The 20,711-nt window shown below is 42.3% G+C and overlaps 1 protein-coding gene across 6 annotated transcripts in view; it reads right to left on the bottom strand.

Moving 5' to 3' along the window:
* The window catches only part of LOC136831403 (uncharacterized), a 475,267-nt gene that overhangs the window by 71,687 nt on the left and 382,869 nt on the right, over positions 1-20,711 (bottom strand). The gene's annotated exons all lie outside the window — the stretch shown is intronic.

The raw sequence follows: 20,711 nt of genomic DNA on the forward strand, positions 1-20,711 counted from the left end.
GTTGTTAATCAGTCGTTACCCCAATCTCTCCCTCTCCTTTTTCAAAGGGCAGGGTAAAACTAATCAATCACAAAACAATTATAACAAGAGAAATGAAAATAAAGAATAAATGTTATCTTTGAAACATGAGTCACAATACTATCTTGGTAACCCCATGATGATTGAAGCTGTTCCCTTCTACAGACCATCAAATTCATCTGCACATACACAAAACTGGCTGATTGCCAGTCTCTCTTTCTTTGAACAGGGACTGACGCATCTGCGAAAATTTTGTGGCACATGAACAGGCTAATTGGAAGTAGGCAGTCCCCGCTTACTGGCGGCATCAGTTAATGGTGATCCGATTTCATGGCGCTTGTCTAGCGACACCGTTAACTGGATTTTTGGTGCCGATCTCCGGTTAGCGGCGCCGATGATCTCGGTTAACAGCGCCATTAAGCAGGTCATTAGTGCTTTTCTGCGACGTTAAGTGGGTCATGAATGCTATTATCGCCGATTTTCAGTTAGCAGTGCTTGGCCAGGAATGGAACCCCTCCATTAACTGGGGACTGCCTAAAATGGGTTTCTGGTAAAAAAAAAAAAAAAATAATGCCACAGAACCTTAGCAAAAACCTTCAAAATACTGTGCAATTACAGGTTTACCAGCAGAAATAAAAATCAATCCAAAATCATGATATCCCTTGCAAATGTGTTGGGAAATATGGCTTTACACTAAGCAAAAGAAAGATGTTCTAAGACAGTAACAACATGTCCTGAATATAATAGGGAGTAGTGAAAGTATAACAATGTAACTACGTCCTGCAAGTCACAAGTACAGACATAAACATCATCCTGTAGAAATACAGTTGCTGCCAAGAATTTTTTGGCTGGTTCCATTTCCGAAATCCGAAACTTTTCACATGTACCTTGATGTTTGATATACATACACATAACACATTTGTGGCCCTGCTTCCTGTCTTTGCAGCATCTCATGCAACCAATACCTGAGATGGTGTTCGCTGCATTTGGATGACATGAGCAAGCTACCTGACACTGCATCTCATGTCTATGAAACATTCCAAGTGGGAAAATTTGTGGTGAAGTGGACCGATGGAAAATTCAATGCAGCAGGAGCTGATATGGCATTAGAACAAACTATCAACAGATCCCAAAATAGTGCCTCAGGTATCATTGGCAACACCCAAAAAAAGAAATTTGTGGCAATGTGGGAGCTTGTCTACCATGAAATGCTTGTCATTGACAACTTACACAGAGAGTTAAGTGGTGTGACTACATGTCTGTCTGAGGAGAGCACAATCAGTAAAACTGAAATTGCTGGTGGGGAACAGAAAGTTCAAGCAGTACTTACAACAACTAAGAGCAATGAGAAACCATTTGAGTCGACTCCGATCCAAGTGAAACTTCACATCTTGACCCAAGAAGTAATGTCTGATGATATCAGAAGCCAGTTGCTTTCTGTCATGGAAATTGGGACCAAAGCTTATGAAGCACTTAGAGAGCTTTATTAACAAACCAGTGAGATTCTCCTCAACTATCCATAGAATCATCCTGAAGACATTTCTCAGCATCCACATGCCAGGAAAGTACGTCAGAGGAAAATCCTTAGGAAAGCAGGAAGAAGGCCACATAAAGAGATCGATTGAGGTTGCTAGGGTCCAAGGAAAGGCGACGGAATAGCTATTACAGTATGATGTATCTCCGTCTTCCTGTTTGTTTGACAAGGCAGGGCTGATGACCAAACCATTGAAAAGTGCCCTAGTGAAAGAATTAGAGTTAAAACTCACCAAGGATGACGCAAGAACATTCATACAACACATTTTTGGCTGTTAATGCCACGCTGAGGAGTAGGAGGTGTCTGTGACATAGCATGTGTTCATGCACTATGGACCCATATTCACTTGAAGTTCCTAATAAGAGGATACAAGCATGACATTACACTTTCAAACATTAAGTGAACGGCAAAAGCCTGCTTTTGAATTTCTGGCAATATTTCTTTACATTTTGTGGCTCACTCAGACATAAAAGGGGTTCATATTGCATACCAAAATGGTCAGTAACATGTTTTCTAAAGGATTCATTTTGAATAAATCAGAAAATTTTGTATATGTGATTTTGGCAAGTACTTTCTGCACTATTGTGAAATATTGATTTACATTATATTTTTGTGACCTTTTGACCTCTGGTGACCTCATTTGGATACCAATTTTCCCTATGATGATTGATGTGTATAAAGGATGTAAATACAAACATTTTAAGGTGTATTTCATTGTTCTGTGATTATTACTTGCCCAGTTATAGCGATTTATATTTGTCCTACCCCTAAATTTTGGCACCATTAGTGACAAAAGGCATTACTTCAGGGGTCATTTCCTCGGTTATTACCAGGTTACCAAAAGTCTACCCAGACTTTTTTGATACCCCTCATAGTCTAGTTTATGGAAATGAAGAGAAACTTTGTGCCTCTTTCATGCACACTGGGACCCCCCTCAGCCAATGGACTAATCCAGTCTGTGCTAACAAAAAGTCTTCAGCATCCCAGTCTGAAATGTCGAGTCCTTTTTAGATAGTAACACAATGCTCTGACGGGGCAAAGGAGCAATTCATCTGGATCGTAGTTAACAAAATCCCCAAGGGAAGGGATGGAAAAGGAGGTAAACCAGTCATCATGAACCGAGGGGTTTTGAGTCTTAGCCACAAATTCTGGGACAAGTTCGAACGCTACTGGCTTCCAACCCTTGGTATGTTTAACATCAAAAGCTAGGCCATGGAATTCACCCCCTCTCTAGCTAAGACTAGAAGGAAAACCGTCTTGAGGGTCAAGTTCCTATCCGATGACCGATGCAGTGGTTTGTGCAGGGCTCAAATGAGACTACTTAGCACCAGAGTTAGATCCCAGGTATGATGTTTCAGTTCTCTAGGAGACCAAGACTGTTCAAAACTTTTGAGCAGCATAGAGATTTCCCGAGATGACGTTAGGTCCATGTCTTTCAAATGAAGAACCAACCCCAAAGCAGCCCTGTTGCCCTTAATAGCATAAATTGAAAGGTGTTTTTCTGTTCTGAGGAACATCAGAAAACCAGCTATCCACTGAATAGATGTTCCAAGTGGAGAGAAACCCTGTCGACGACACCAACCACAGTAGATACACGGTTGAAGATCTTCTGAGGTAACCAGACATCGGTGTTGCTGATCTGCAAGAAAAGCCTTTCACTCGCAGGACATACTGGATAATCTCCAACTGTGAAGAGATAGGGATGTTACCAAATGATGGTATCGCTCTACATGAGGTGGACAGAGAAGATTATGCCAAGGGGGTATTTCTCTCAAGACTGCTGAGAGCAGAGTCAGAGGATTCAGAAACCATTCTGCTGGAGGCCATAAAGGAGCTACAAGGGTCATCCTGAGATTCTGGGGAGCCATCACTCTGTTCATTACATGTCGGATCAAGCAAAGGGGGGGGGGGAAGGCGAAGACGTCCAGGTTGTCCCAAGGATGTTGAACCTTGTTGCAAAGAGGTCTATCATTGGTTTCCCTCACAGATGAAAAAGCCTGTCTGCCACCTCCTGATGCAGACACCACTCTGTTCCTAGAACCTGTCCCAGACGACTTAGCTTGTCAGCCACTACATTCATCTTGCCTGGAGTGTACCTGGCCATGAGGTCCATTGAGTTGTTGATAGCCCACTGGTGTAACTGGACTGTTATCAAGTGAAGTTGGTGTGACACTAGCCCCCCATTTGTTCACATAAGCTACCACTGCAGTGTTGTCCGACATCAGAACAACGGGGTGCCCCATCACCCTTTCTTAAAACTCCTGAAGTGCTAGGAAGGCTGCTTTTAACTCTAGCACATTGATTTGAAGTTTCCTGTCCTGGAAACTCCATACACCTGAAGTCAGGAGATCTTCTAGATGTGCTCCCCAACCTTCGGAAGAAGAGTCCGAGAACAGGAGGAGTTCCAGAGGGGGCGAATGAAGAGGCGATCCCACTGTCAGGTTTTTGTCATCCAACCACCACAGAAGGTCGCTTCTTACCTCTGTCGACTGAGGGACCTGTAGCTGAGGAAAATCCCTCGCTGGAGACCAAAATTCCTTCAGCCTCCTTTGCAGGGAACAAAGATGAAGACGGCCGTGAGAAACCAGCTTTTCTGGGTTCGACCTGTGTCACCCGGTGAAATATCCATTAAGCACATATTTCTAGGTATAAGTATTGCTAAAAATACCAGAGAAAAAGCTATCAGGAATGCTGGGGTTACTACCCCCAGTTCGCTCATCTATTAATCAAAATAGATGTCGGTATACACAAAGGGTGAGTGTGTTGCCACTGCCACAGGTCTCTGCCCTGTAGAGATTCCCAATCTCAAAAACCCCGGAAAGTGAGGGGCCATCGCATATCCAACGCCCACCGCCCAGCCAACCAACACCTCAGCTGCCATCTTAGTCTCATTCCATTTTAGCACGCTGCTTTAGATCATCGTATCTTTCTCTTGTGCTGCATTTTTGGGCATTTTTACGTTCCCACATGTCATCCATTCAGGAATTCTCTTCTTCCAAGTTAACCCTTAAATGTCTACTGGACGTATCATGCGTCGACTAAAACTGTCTGTTGGGTGCCAAGTGGACGTACCGTACGTCGACTACAAAAAATTCAACCTTCGGTCAACTCTGACTCGACCGAAATGGTCAAAAAACACAATTGTAAGCTAAAACTCTTACATTCTAGTAATATTCAATCATGTACCTTCATTTTGCAACAAATTGGAAGTCTCTAGCACAATATTTTGATTTATGGTGAATTTTTGAAAAAACTTTTTTCTTACGCCTTATGTAACTCGCCAAAAATTTCAGAAATTCTTTCGTCATTTTGTCGTAATTTTTGCACTGTTCTATATTAGCCGTTACATAAAGTTTTATATATGAAAATGTGCGCAATTTCATGTAAAATACAGAAAAATACAACCCATAGTTGTAGCTTTTATCAGTTTGGAAATATTTTCATATAAATCACGATAACTGCCAAAATTTCAACCTTCGGTCAACTTTGACGCGACCGAAATGGTAAAAACATGCAATTGTAAGCTAAAACTCTTACATTCTAGTAATATTCAATCATTTACCTTCATTTTGCAACCAATTGGAAGTCTCTAGCACAATATTTCGATTTATGGTGAATTTTTGAAAAAAACTTTTTCCTAACGTCCGCGCCAGAAATTCTTTCGTCACGTTGTCGTAATGTTTGCACTGTTTTATATTAGTCGTTACATAAAGTTTTATATATGGAAATGTGCGCAATTTCATGTAGAATACAACAGAAAATAACTCATGGTTGTAGCTTTTATCAGTTTTGAAATATTTTCACATAAATCACGATAACTGCCAAAATTTCAACCTTTGGTCAACTTTAACTCGATTTAAATGGTAAAAACGCAATTGTAAGCTAAAACTCTTACATTCTAGTAATATTCAATCGTTTACCTTCATTTTGCAATAAATTGGAAGTCTCTAGCACAATATTTCGATTTATGGTGAATTTTGGAAAAAAACTTTTTCCTTATGTCTGCGCGCGGTAACTCGGCCGAACATCTCTGAAATTCTTTCGTCATGTTGTCGTAATGTTTGCATCGTTTTACATTAGTCGTTACATAAACTTTTATATATGAAAATGTGCGCAATTTCATGTACAATACAACAGAAAATAACTCATGGTTGTAGCTTTTATCAGTTTTGAAATATTTTCATATAAATCACGATAAATAAAAAATTCGACCAAAATGGTAAAAAACACAATTGTAAGCTAAAACTCTTACATTCTAGTAATATTCAATCGTTTACCTTCATTTTGCAATAAATGGCACAATATTTCGATTTATGGTGAATTTTGAAAAAAAAACATTTTCCTTACGTCTGCGGCGAACATCTCAGAAATTCTTTCGTCTCGTTGTCGTAAAACGTTTTATATTAGTCGTTACATAAAGTCTGAAAATGTAATTTATTCAATACAACAGAAAATAACTCATGGTTTAGCTTTTTCAGTTTTGAAATATTTTCATATAAATCACGATAAATAGAAAAAATTCGATTTTTTTCAACAAATCGACGGCAAGTAAGCTAAAACACTTACAGTCTAGTAATATTCAATCAATTCTTCATTTTTCAACAAACGGTAAGTCTCTACAATATTTCGATTTATGGTGAATTTTTGAAAAAACATTTTTTTATCCGCGTTACAAATTCATGCATCATTTTGTGATAATATTTTTCTGTGTTGCTTTGATCGTTTTACAATTTGTTATATACCAAAATCATCGCAATTTAGTGTACAATACAACTAAAAAAAATTAACTCATTAGCTTTAACTGTTTTACTTACAGCGCGATTTGTATACAATTATATACGAGTTTTTTTTTTTCGCTGTCATATATTCCAATATTTATATATGACAATATTTTTTTTCATTTCTGATGGTTGCATACTAAACTTCAGGCAATGACAAAAAAAGGAGCCAAAAATGAACTCTTACTCTTAAAAACTAAGCGTGCTGTGATTTTTTGAAAAAAAAAACTTTTTTTCCGCTTCGGCGCTAACTCACCGAACGCCGCCGGCATACGGGAGACGTTTTTGTAAATAGGGCTTCAGCGTTTAAGGGTTAAGTACCATCTTCTTTTGCGGTTTTTTGTTATTGAGGCTTCTTATTTGACCTTTAATTCAATAATTACGGGGTTAAATAACTCAGGCGGTCATCTGCGTTCGCCTCGCCTCGGCCATGTTTGGCCTTTGTATTCATATGGCCTTAGCAGTGAGATTCTGCTTGTGTTTTACACATTTATATATTTTAGTTATGTTATTAGTTATTTCTGCCCCTTCAGGAAGTTCTTTTTGGACGAATTGTCCTTTCGTCGGCGGGGGATGTTTTGCCCGTATCTTAACGAAACTAGGCTAATTGTGGAGGCTTCCCCCTCTCGCCTTTATGATCGTAAATATTCCTTTTTCATGGGCACCTTCCTCTCGCGGCGAAGGGATACATTCTCCAAGATGGTACTGTTTTGCTATTGATTTTCCTGATACGTACGGTGATGGATGACATGTATATTTTTGGATTAAAAATGTTATTGATTCAGCGTTACGGTCGGCCATTTTACGTATCACCCGCGTTCAACATGTCGCGAGTTGTTAGGCCCTCTCTTTAGCGCGAGTTTTTATAATTTTTATGTATTTCTGTGCATTTATCATTTGGTTAACTTTTCGTAGTACTTCAAGTCAAGTAGTTTATTTGTTGGGTATTCTGGCCTAGCCCTCTCGTCCACAATCGGAGGGCTAGGCTACTTAGGTTAGGCGCCTTTCATGATCCTCATGCTTCCTAGCTCCCCCGACCATGTTGTTTTGAGGCTTGGAGGGAGGTGTTGGTTGGTTGAGGGAGTTCCTCGTTCTCTTGGCCCACCTGACCATACCGTCATGTTTTGGAGGGTGTCATTAGGCTTTGGAGACCCCCCACCCCTCCCCTGTTTTGGCCTACCTGACCAGACCAGTTGGTTTTCGAGAGGTAGGTTAGAATAGTGAGGGTCTCCTCATTACTTAGCCTACCACCTGTCCAGGCTGTCGGCGTTGGAGAGTGGCCAGACCTTGCGTGGAATTTCTCCCCCTTCCATACCTCTGTTACCTTCTCCCAAGTCAAAAAGTTTTGACGTTGAGGGAGGGTCTGGGGTCGTAGGTTGCACAGTCTTTTTCATGTTGTTAGCCTAGCCTTTCCTTACCCAATCTTAACATTTGGCGGGTGTCCCTAGTTTCTCCCTGCGTGAGGGATGTCGGTCTCCACGACCGACACCCCGTGGGGAGTTTCTATAAGTGTCCAGGGGGTTTTTCCCACCCACCTGGCCACCGCTTCTCGACCCCTCCATTTGTTACTTCCTCCCTGTTCCTTAGCATTTGGCATGTGATCTTGACTTCTCCCCGCGCGAGGGAAGTCTGTCTCTTATGACCGGCACCCCGTGGGAAGTTTCGGCCGGCGTCAAGATAAGTGTTACCCACCTATCTGGCCTCCGCCTTTTGGTTTCCGCCATTTTGCTAGTGTTTCGTTTGTTCGCTTTCCTCAGTGTTAGCTAGAGCACCGAACACAAGTCCAGGGATACTATCTTGGCTTCCGCTAGGTTCTTTCTCCGCTGGGTATGTCAGATATCCCGTTGTTTTTGTACATGTTACCACTCCGGTGGGTATGGTTTTCGGTCAGTTGGCGCTTTTCACTACCTGTTCTCCGCCACAGGCGTTGAGAGTTGATCCAGTTTTGGGGTAGCCTCTCCGCCTCTTCTGCCGCTACCATAGGTATGAAGTAACGGGGTTTCTGAGACAACCAGGGCGGAGTATCATAACCAGCCAAGTACTGCTGTTTACATATTAGTTGACCATTCTGTAGCTTATCTTTACCGTACCACTGCCGGATTCCGGCAGTGTTTATTTGTTATACTATATTTATGTTATTATTGTTAATTGTTATGATGCATGCTTCTAGGTTAAGGCGTACTGTTACCGCCGGACCAACTCCAGCGGTCCTTAACTTATCATTATTCGTGTATTGCATATTATCTTTATTCAGTCGGAATATCTCCGGCGGGTTTTTGGATTGTCTGTAAGCATGCTCCATCACCCATATTAGTTTAAGGCTTCTGTCTCCGCTGGCTCTACTCCGGCGTGCCTTAACTAGCATACTCATGTATCATCTATCCACTTACAGATGGTACGCTGTCAGGAGCCTGGGTGCACAGCGGTCCTTCAACAGCCCTACGGCCATGTAGTGTGCCGATCCCACTCCGGCTGTGCGGTTCGCGTCGGGGACTTGATCGTCTGGCACCCAGATGGCTGTGAGGTGTGCTACGCTCTGTATGAGCAGATGATGGATGAGTCGGTAAGCTTCAAGTCCGCTAACCTTTAGTCTCACTTGACTTCATGGCTTGTATTGATGAATATGGCGTTCGGTGTTCGTTTTAGTAAGCCTTTCTTCTCTTTCAGTCTGACCGTACTTCCCGCGACTCTTCGCTGTCGACCCTGAAGGCCTCGGTCGGCGGGTTCGGGAGGAACGTCCCGTAGGGGAAACCCTACATCCTTTCAGAGGGGATCTGCAATCTCCTCTACCCCGGCACCCGGATCTCAGCCGCAGTTCCGGCGGAAGTAGCCGCCCCTTTGATAGAGCAGATCCGGGTAGAGACGCAGCCCTCCCAAGATGATAACCTGTGCGAAGAGGTGGCGGAAGAGGTGGCAGCCATCAATCTAGACACTGAACCGATGAACGTCGAGCCGGACCAGGTAGAAGGTAGGGAGGTAAGTGAGGCAGGGGGAGCGAGCTCCCTTTTCAATTCTCCTTCTTCCTCTTCCTCTTCATTTCAGGGTTTCCAGAAATCTGCTTACCTTGAGGACAGATTGAGGTCTACTGTCCCCAAGGTGAAAACCTTGAAAACTAAGGGCTTGTCCAAGTCCTCTAGACCTCACAAGTCTAATCCTGTAGCTCCCTCGAAGTCACGGGCTCTTAGTCCAGTGGCTTCAACTAGCAAGGGTGCTCCCCCTGCCAAGGGGTCGAGATCCAGGGCGGTTAAGGTGAGTCCCCCTCAACCTAACTTTGACCCTGAGGCTTTTGCAGATTTCCTTTTGCAAAAGCTTGACAAGAAGGTTGAAGCCAGGATAAGTGACCTTTCCTCTCAGCTCGCTTCGGGCTTGAAGTCTTCCGATGATCATTGGAAGTCTTTAGCTGAGAAGATGCAGAACCAGGAGAACGTGCTCTCCGGGTTCGTGCGCTCCGGAGTGGCGGCTCAAACGTACGCCGTTCCGGATGCCTCCAGCCTTCCTCCTTTTGATAAGGGAAACCCTTGGCGTCTGGCTCTTCATGCCCCTTGGCATGAAGATACCCTTACAATCGAAGGCTTGGGTACACGCAGGTTGGAAGAATTGGAGTTCTTCCCACCCGACCTGGTGCCTCCCTACCCAGGCTACGCCAGACTTACCGAAGAGGCTTGGATCAGATCAGACAAAGTCCCGAAGGAGACAGTTATTTTTCCTAGGGACCAAGCCCAATCCGCCTTGCTGTGCACTCTCATGGAGTGGGAGGCGGAGAACACCAAACTGACCCCCTTCAAAGGGACCTTCACTATGTTCTCATTGCGTGATGCTGTCCCTACCCCCTGCATGTCTAAGGTAGCCTTGCTGACTTGTCAGGCAGGCATCGAGGGTAAACCGCTGCCTCAACTCCGGGAGACAGATCCTACTTCTCTTGTCTTCCCCGGAGATTTGGAATTTTGGTTGGGAGCTCCAGCCACGTTCACGGTGGGCAAACTCGACCCAGAGTGCGCTTCATCTCTATTCAGTGAACAGCTTCCCAAGATTCTGGAGGCTCTTCTAAAAGCGGAATTTGAGGCCAGGTGCAGATTGAGTCGCTCCATGCATTGCTTGTGCCTGACAGAGGCAACAGCGGTCACTTACAATGAAGAACCTCTCTTCCAGGTCCTAACCAAATCCCTGTTGGTGGGATTCCAGGCGGACCTGTGTGACTTTATCGTGGTGAGGGTGAATTGCCGCAAACACATTTTCGCGGACGCCACCATAAGGCATGAGCCCAATAGGCTCATGAAGAGCTCTATTTGGGGCGCCAATATCTTCCCCGAGAGTGAAGTGAATAATGTCCTGGTGGAGGCATCCAGGGCAAATCAAAGCCTCCGCTCCCGCTGGGGTCTCCCTTTCAAAAGGAAGGCCTCCGAGTCCGCCGGACCTCAAGCTAAATCGGGGAAAAGGTTCAGGAGATACAGAAGACCTCACACCCAGACCGTGATGCAGGCTGTACCGGTCTCCCAGGTCGGTCAGCCTTCAACTTCAAAGGCCCAGCCTCAACAACAGTTTGTGCTGATGCAGCCTGCTCAGCATACCCTTGCTTCCCCAACCTTCGTGACGTCTCCGGCCTTCAACGCCTCGTTTGAAAGCCAGGGGGTGTTTCGGGGCTTTAACAGGAACGCAAGGGGAAGCAGAGCCAGAGCCTCCTTCAGAGGTAGGGCTGCGTCACGTTCCCTCTCTCGAGGGAGAGGAGGCTGGGGCAGTAGAGGAGGTAAGCCCCTCTCCGTCCAATGAGTCTTCTCAGGTAGGCGGGAGGTTGTATCTTTTCGGGACCGATGGACCACCTTCAGTCTGTGGGCCCACAGCATAGTCTCCAAAGGTCTGGGATGGAGCTGGCGCAAGGTCCTCCTCCACTAGTCAGATTCCATCAGTCCCCATCCAGAGCTCTCCTGGACTTTGTAAAGGACCTGCTTCACAAGAGGGCTATAAAGAAAGTGAAACACCTGAAATTTCAAGGCAGACTGTTCAGCGTTCCGAAGAAAGGCTCCAGTCAGCAAAGAGTAATCTTAGACTTGTCTCGTCTCAATCTTTACACTCAATACGACAAATTTCTCATGCTTACAATCTCGCAGGTGCGGACCCTACTTCCTCGTGGAGCCGTCACCACCTCTATAGATCTTTCAGACGCATATTATCACATCCCAGTTGTGAGAAACTTCTCTCCTTACCTAGGGTTCAGACTAGGAAAACAGGCCTACTCATTCAGAGTCATGCCATTCGAGCTCAACATAGCGCTCAGAATCTTCACCAAACTGGCAGAAACAGTAGTTCAGCAGTTACGGTCCCAGGGGATCATGTTAGCCACATACCTAGACGATTGGATAATTTGGGCATCCAACGCCGAGGAATGTTGGAGAGCAACAGCCATAGTGATCAACTTCCTGGAATCCCTAGGCTTTCAAATAAACAGGGAGAAATCCCGCCTAGTTCCGGAGGCTCGATTTCAGTGGCTGGGAATCCAATGGGATCTGGACTCACACAAACTGTCTCTTCCGCCAGCCAAAAGGAGGGAAATAGCCAAAGCCACCAGGCAGTTCCTCAAAAACAGGAAAGCCACTCGCCGTACCCAGGAAAGAGTCCTGGGTTCTCTTCAGTTCGCATCTGTTACAGACCTGCTTCTGAAAGCCAAACTGAAAGATATAAACAGAGTGTGGCGGAGACGAGCCAACATCAGACTCAGAGACAAGGTGTCCTTAATTCCGCTAGTGTTGAGGAAAAGACTTCGGCCGTGGTCGACAGTCAAGAATCTTTCAAAGTCAGTACCCCTCCAGTTTCCTCCTCCATCACTGGTGATTCACATGGACGCTTCTCTAAGCGGGTGGTGAGGATATTCCCAACACAGAAAAGTTCAAGGAACGTGGTCCACAATGTTCCGCCAGTTCCATATCAACATTCTCGAAGCAATGGCAGTATTTCTAACTCTGAAAAAACTACGTCCATCCAGACAGATACATATCAGGCTGGTTCTGGACAGTGCAGTAGTAGTGCATTGTATAAACAGGGGGGGCTCCAAGTCAAGCCGGATCAATCAAGTGATGATAGCAATTTTCTCCCTGGCAAGAATGCACCGTTGGCACTTATCAGCCACCCATCTGGCAGGTGTCCGGAATGTCATTGCAGATTCTCTATCCAGGACAACTCCGCTGGAGTCGGAATGGTCTCTGGACAAAACATCATTCGAGTGGATTCGACGTCAGGTACCAGGTAGATCTGTTTGCCACAGAGAGCAACCACAAACTTCCATGTTACGTTGCTCCCAATCTGGACCCTCTTGCTCACTCCACAGATGCGATGTCAATAGATTGGAACGTGGCAGAAAATCTATCTGTTTCCACCAATAAACCTGTTGATGAAAGTTTTGCACAAGCTCAGGTCATTCAAAGGTCAAGTGGCCCTGGTAGCACCCAACTGGCCGAAGAGCAGTTGGTTTCCTCTTCTTCTAGAGTTGAAGCTCCCGTGTATTCAAATACCCAGGCCAAAATTGACTCAAATAGTACAAACTCGGACTGTGTCAGCTTCCTCAAGAATTCTAAATGCCCTGGCTTTATGGACTTCATGAAATTCGCTGCTCAGAGAGATGCTAATATTGATCCTGTTAATACATTGTTCTTAGAATCAGATAAAAGGGACTCTACTCTCAGACAGTACGATTCAGCAGTTAAAAAGTTAGCATTATTCCTGAAAGAATCTGAAACTAAAGTGATGACCACGAATCTGGCAATCTCATTCTTCAGGTCATTGTTTGAAAAAGGACTGGCTTCTAGTACTATTACTACAGCAAAGTCGGCTTTAAAAAAAGATATTTTTACATGGTTTCAATATTGACTTAACGGACTCATACTTTTCATCAATCCCTAGAGCATGCGCTCGTTTGAGACCAGCAACCCGTCCACACACGGTTTCCTGGTTCTTAAATGACGTACTGAAATTAGCATCAGACACTGATAATGAACAGTGTCCATATTTGAGTCTGTTAAGGAAAACGTTATTCTTAATTAGCCTAGCTTCAGGTGCCAGAATTTCTGAACTGTCCGCTCTCTCTAGAGAACCGAACCATGTTGATTTCCTCCCGTCAGGAGAAGTTCTACTATCCCCGAATCTAAAATTTTTAGCTAAGAATGAAGATCCACAAGATAGGTGGTCCCCTTGGAAGGTTATCCCCCTTCCACAGTCACTACTTTAAAGGCTTATTTTCAGAACTTCTAATATAATGTCTGGTCCTCTTTTTGTCAGGGAAAAAGGAGGAACCCTTTCCTTAAAGGCCATCAGACAACAAATACTATATTTTATTAAACAAGCTAACCCGGATTCAGTACCTAAGGTTCATGATATCCGAGCAGTGGCCACCTCCACTAATTATTTTCATAATATGAACTTTAAGGAGCTTAAAAATATACGGGTTGGAAATCACCATCAGTATTCAAACGCCACTATCTTAAATCTCTAGAGGCCCTAAAATTTTCCACAGTGGCTGCAGGAAGCATTGTCCCTTCCACCCTAGATTAACCTATGCAATCTTAATTATCCTGTCCTTTTCCTCTCTCGCCTACCTGCCTCGTTTACTTACCTTGCCATCTATTCTTAGGTCAGGCATGCTTCACAGCCCGACTCCTGACCATGTTATATTTTACGGTTATTATCTTTGTTAGCATTTAGGTATCTTGGTATTTTCCAGTATTTTGTATATGTTTGCCCCTTGTTATTGACCATGTCTTATCCTGTATTGTTAATCATGTCCTATTTTTGCTACTTGGATAATTAAACTCAGTTTGTACTGATAGTTTTATTTATCTCCATCTCAGTAGTTGTTAAGGGGTTTCACCAAGCTTTGTATGATTCTCTGTTACTATTTCACCGGGTGACACAGGTCGAACCCAGAAAAGGGATTTTGACAAAGGAAAAATCTATTTCTAGGGGAAGACCTGTGTCACCCAGTGACCCACCCCTATTCTCCGTTTCCCCCCCTGGTGGACATACCAAGTTTGTGGGGTGGGTGCTAACCTGGAATGAGACTAAGATGGCGGCTGAGGTGTTGGTTGGCTGGGCGGTGGGCGTTGGATATGCGATGGCCCCTCACTTTCCGGGGTTTTTGAGATTGGGAATCTCTACAGGGCAGAGGCCTGTGGCAGTGGCAACACACTCACCCTTTGTGTATACCGACATCTATTTTGATTAACCCTTAAACACCAAGCCTCTATTTACAAAAAGTCTCCCGTATGCCGGCGGCGTTCGGTGAGTTAGCTCCAAAGCAGAAAAAAAGTTTTTTTCAAAAAATCACAGCACGCTTAGTTTTTAAGATTAAGAGTTCATTTTTGGCTCCTTTTTTTGTCATTGCCTGAAGTTTAGTATGCAACCATCATAAATGAAAAAAAATATCATTATCATATATAAATATTGGAATATATGACAGCGAAAAAAAAACTTATATAATTGTATACAAATCGCACTGTGAGCACAACGGTTAAAGCTAACCAGTTAATTTTTTTTAGTTGTATTGTACACTAAATTGCGATGATTTTGGTATATAACAAATTTTAAAACGATCAAAGCAACACACAGAAAATATTATCACAAAATGATGCATGAATTTGTAACGCGCGGACGTAAAAAATGTTTTTTTCAAAAATTCACCATAAATCGAAATATTGTGCTATAGACTTCCCGTTTGTTGAAAAATGAAGCTAATTGATTGAATATTACTAGACTGTAAGTGTTTTAGCTTACAATTGCAGTTTTCGACCATTTCGGTCGCATTAAAGTTGACCGAAAGTCGAATTTTTTCTATTTATCGTGATTTATATGAAAATATTTCAAAACTGATAAAAGCTACAACCATGAGTTATTTTCTGTTGTATTGTACATGAAATTGCGCACATTTTCATATATAAAACTTTATGTAATGAGTAATATAAAACGGTGCAAATATTACGACAACGAGACGAAAAGAATTTCTAAGATGTTGGCCGAGTTACAGCGCAGACGTAAGGAAAATGTTTTTAAAAAATTCACCATAAATCGAAATATTGTGCTAGAGACTTCCAATTTATTGCAAAATGAAGTTAAACGATTGAATATTACTAGAATGTAAGAGTTTTAGCTTACAATTACGTTTTTTGACCATTTCGGTCGAGTTAAAGTTGACCGAAGGTTGAAATTTTGGCAGTTATCGTGATTTATGTGAAAATATTTCAAAACTGATAAAAGCTACAACCATGAGCTATCCTCTGTTGTATTCTACAAGAAATTGTGCGCATTTTCATATATAAAAGTTCATGTAACGACTAATGTAAAACGATGCAAACATTACGACAACATGACGAAAGAATTTTTTGAGATGTTCGGCCGAGTTTCGCGGCGCAGAGCGTAAGGAAACTTTTTTTTTTTTTTCAGAAATTCACCATAAATCGAATTATTGTGCTAGAGACTTCCAGTTTGTTGCAAAATGAAGGTAAATGATTGAATATTACTAGAATGTAAGAGTTTTAGCTTATAATTGCATTTTTTTACCATTTCGGTTGAGTTAAATTTGACCAGAGGTTGAAATTTTGGCAGTTATCGTGATTTATATGAAAATATTTCAAAACTGATAAAAGCTACAACCATGAGTTATTTTCTGTTGTATTGTACATGAAATTGCACACATTTCCATATATAAAACTTTATGTAACGACTAATATAAAACAGTGCAAACATTACGACAACGTGATTGAAACAATTTCTGGCGGACATAAGGAAAAAGTTTTTTTAAAAAATCACCATAAATCGAAATATTATGCTCGAGACTTCCAATTGGTTGCAAAATGAAGGTAAATGATTGAATATTACTAGAATGTAAGTGTTTTAGCTTACAATTGCGTTTTTTTACCATTTCGGTCGAGTCAAAGTTGACCGAAGGTTGAAATTTTGGCAGTTATCATGATTTATATGAAAATATTTCAAAACTGATAAAAGCTACAACCATGAGTTATTTTCTGTTGTATTGTACATGAAACTGCGCACATTTTTACATATAAAACTTTATGTAACGGCTAATATAGAACAGTGCAAAAATTCCGACAAAATGATAAAAGAATTTCTGAAATTTTCGGCCGAGTTACCACGCGGGCGTAAGAAAAGTTTTTTTTCAAAAATTCACCATAAATCGAAATATTGTGCTAGAGACTTCCAATTTGTTGTAAAATGAAGGTACATGATTGAATATTACTAGAATGTAAGATTTTTAGCTTACAATTGCGTTTTTCGACCATTTCGGTCGAGTCAAAGATTGACCAAAGGTTGAAATTTTTGTAGTCGACGTTGAGCACGCCCACTTGGCACCAGACAATTTTAGTCGACGTATGATACGTCCAGTAGGCGTTTAAGGGTTAATAGATGAGCGAACTGGGGGTAGTAACCCCAGCATTCTTGATAGCTTTTTCTCTGGTATTTATAGCAATACTTATACCTAGAAATATGTGCTTAATGGATATTTCACCGGATGACACAGGTCTTCCCCCCAGAAATAGATTTTTCCTTTGTCAAAATCCCATTTTTAGCAATATCAAAAGTCCTAGGATCACTTGCCATTGCCGAGCCGGTTAGTTCCTTTTGGATAGGAAGGAGCGAGCCACTGTTCTGAACTTCTCTATCCTCTGGTCCGATGGGAAGACTCTCGAGGAGGCAGTGTCTATGATCATTCCCAGGTAAAGGATTCTCTGACTGGGTTGAAGATGTGACTTCTCCAACTTTACCACGATGCCTAAGCCACAACAAAACTGGAGAAGACAGTCCCTATCTTGAATTATCTTTTCCTGAGAACTCGCTAAGACCAGCCAGTCGTCGAGATATCTTAGGAGACGAAGAGAGGAGCGAAATCGAAAGGTAGTAGATACCGTACCCGAAGGACGTCTGCCAGACAACATCGGAGTTGACCCTCTACTCAGAAGAGGCACAAGAGGTGTTGCATAATACTTCCTGTGGCAAGGTAGAGGAGGAGGGAGAAACTTGAGCGATCTGCCAGAACGCAGGGAGTTATCGCATCCTGAAATCAAGGAATTTACATGATTCAGGACTGAGTCAGCATGACTGGAACAAGGCAACTCAAAAGATGTCTTCGAGTTCTTTTTTGGTCTCAGCAAGGCTTCTTTTCCGGTCAGCATGATCATAGAAGGAGTCACAGTCTTTTTAGAAAGATTGTTGAATTTACGAATGAGATTAATAACCTCATCATAAGATGAAATTCCTAATTCTCCAAATCCTCAGCTTCCTGGACACGAGGATCCCTGTCTGCCTCCTCCAAAGGATTCGCAGGGTTTAGTACTGGAGCATAAGATCTGTCAGATCCTAATATCTTCACGGGAACTTGATTTTTGATGTAGAGGGAAGAGGGGTCTTGATTACTTTATTGTACAATGGATGTGCATATCCTGTAGCCCACATCCGCAGACGGGAAGATGAACGACGGCCATGGACATGGGAAGGCGAACAATGGCCATGGATGAAGGAAGGCGAACGATGGCCGCGGATGCAGAAAGATGAACGCTGGCCGTGGTCCTTTCTTGAAGATCAAGATGAGGAACACCATCGAGAACGGTGAAGCGTAAGTCAGATGAAGAACCGCGGTTGTATCCATCTCTGCAGCAATGTCTAGTTGAACTTTCATCACAATCTACACAGCCGTGTCTATACACACGTCCATGTCCAGGGGAATCAGAAGGGGAATCACAATTTCTTCTGGGCGACCATGATTTGGAATGAAGACATCTAGAAGACGTAGGCCTGGCAGGACTTCTAGGAGTTCTACCACTCAGGATTTCTTGACTGGAGCCTTGTCGTCCTTTCTCCTAACTTGAACAGGACATACTGGTAGTGCTCGAGTTACGATAATTCGCTTTTATGATGGGGTTAGCAATTAATATTGATACGACAATATTTTGAAAATACGTATTTTTAAATTTCACAGGCGACTGGCGCAGGCAACAGCGTACAATCAGGCAGCCATACAGTATATGATACGTTGGCCCGAGAGGCTGGAATGGGTACATTAATTCAATGAGCCGACCTCACTTGCTCTAATTGTATCAGAAGTTAAAATAGGTCAGTGTTCGTTTGCAATTTTTGTACGTTTGTAAATACAGGTAGTGCACGAGTTACGATAATTCGAGTTTATGATGGAGTTAGCAATTAATACCGGTACAACAATATTTAGAAAATATTTTTAAATTTCGCACAGGCACAGGCAACAGCGTAAAATCAGGCAGCAAGAGAGACCTACTTCTTTTCCTCCCTCTCTTTATTCCATCTTCTAGTTAAAAAAGTAAGAGAATGATAAAGGTATTGTTAGTAACCTTATACTCCTGTGAAAATGCGTACAGCCATAAACAACCGAATGAGAAACTGTTGTTTTGCTAATAACTGTATCGGATAACAACTGTTATTTTTGTATTTCAACCATCGTACGGTTAAACAATTACCGTAGTTATGTTAAAAACGATGTTAAATACTGATATTTTTTTACATTATACCCTTATCTACTTTGGAGAAGAGATCGGCAAGGAAATATACTGCTACAATAAATTTAAGCTGCAAGTTGTAGTTGAAGCTGAGAAAAGAATGTTCAAGCTGCTAATGACTATAAATTATCATGCATTGGCAACATGGATGAAACTCGACCACAAATAAAATTGGAAAGTATTTTAATCAAAACTACTGGGCATGAATGAACACATATTACTGCTGTTTTCACGCCAATAAAAGATAAATATGAAAAGCTCGTAGTATGATGATGAAATAAAGAGAAAATAGCAAACGGAATCTTGATTTTTTTTTTTACAAACAAACATGCCCCCAAACGGCCAGGTCCCAACGTCATCTATTAACGAAAAAAATAGCTAAATTAATTTCACAAGAGACATATTTAAGTTATATTTTGACTTGAAAACACTTCGTATAACGAAAAATATATGTCCCATATGAATAAAGTATCTAGAGATTCATTTACACTAACTAGAAGCAAGAAAAGCGCTCTGAACCGAGTTAAATGCAGTGATATAAACACTGTGTGACTGATTCCCAAACCAAAACATTTGATTGCTATGATTGCAATTTATAATGCAAAAGCAATATGAGAATATATACAATTGGATATAGTGTAGTAAAGCAACTTTTTAAATGATCTATGGAAAAGATGCACAATCGTTATTTTGAGATGTTTGTATAATACGGTGTTAATAAGTGAAAATAGAATACAGTATAATGTAGGCTAGGCTACCGTATATGATATACCAAAGTGCAGGCTAGGCCTTGTTTTTTTATTCAATTTCTCTTTCTACTGACTTATCACGTCATTCTGCACTGAACCTGCAGAATTAGCTGACACTAATAATTACTATACCATATATGTATAGAGTATACTGTGTAGTGTAGGCTAGGCTACCATATATATATATAGATGGTACTGATTACCCTAGTGCAGGCTAGGCCATATTCGAGTTACGATTTTTTCAACAAACGATGGGTTTTTTGGAACCTAACCCCATCGTAAGTAGGGCAACACCTGTATTGGAGATGAAGGAACAACTGTAGAGTCCTTCTCAGCATGAGATTCTTGATAGCGACAGGTTGATGGACGAGACACATTTCCCACAGGAATACGTACATGTGCAGGAGAAACACGCTTGTGGTCCTAAGGAGAAGAAGAGATGGTCTTCCGTTTCTTGGGAAGAGGAGCTGCAATAAAGTCCCTAATCCTCCGTCTGATGCTGGTACCCCTGATAGGCCTAACGAAGCCCAGACAACAGGCACCTTCTGCACATCTGAGCCTGAAACAGAGGAAAAAGATGGTGCTGCTCCCACCCTCCCGGGAGAAGAAACAACCCCTCCCCCAAGAGAGAGACGGGGCAGCATGAGGCATATTCAGAGATCCTTCTCCCAAAACTTTGAAACACGAATCAATAGAAGAAAAGGAAGGAGAAGTAAGGGGAGAAGCAGAACAATGAGGAACTTGAGAAACATCCATCAAAAGAGGAGAAAATCCTTCCCAACCTGGGACCTCCAATTTCTTCTTGTGCTGCTGCTTCTTGGCAAATCTGTTTCATTGCAGAGGAGGCCAAGAACAACACTTAGGGCAAGGGTTAGTCACATTACAATTATTCAATCTGCACCTACTGCATGCTTAGTGGGGGGTCAGTCTCAAACAAAGCCAGAAAACGCGAGCAAGGATAGACGCCTACTCCAGGACATTTCCTCTGAGGGTTATGGGAACTTTTAGCTGGGTTATTGGATTGCATAATAAAAACCAAAACATATGCACACTAAACAAACACTGAACACAAATAGAACAAAGAAACTCGAGCAAAGGGAAAAACAAG

The sequence above is a fragment of the Macrobrachium rosenbergii genome, chromosome 48, assembly GCF_040412425.1.
Source record: "Macrobrachium rosenbergii isolate ZJJX-2024 chromosome 48, ASM4041242v1, whole genome shotgun sequence".
In the NCBI taxonomy this organism is placed as follows: Eukaryota; Metazoa; Arthropoda; class Malacostraca; order Decapoda; family Palaemonidae; genus Macrobrachium; species Macrobrachium rosenbergii.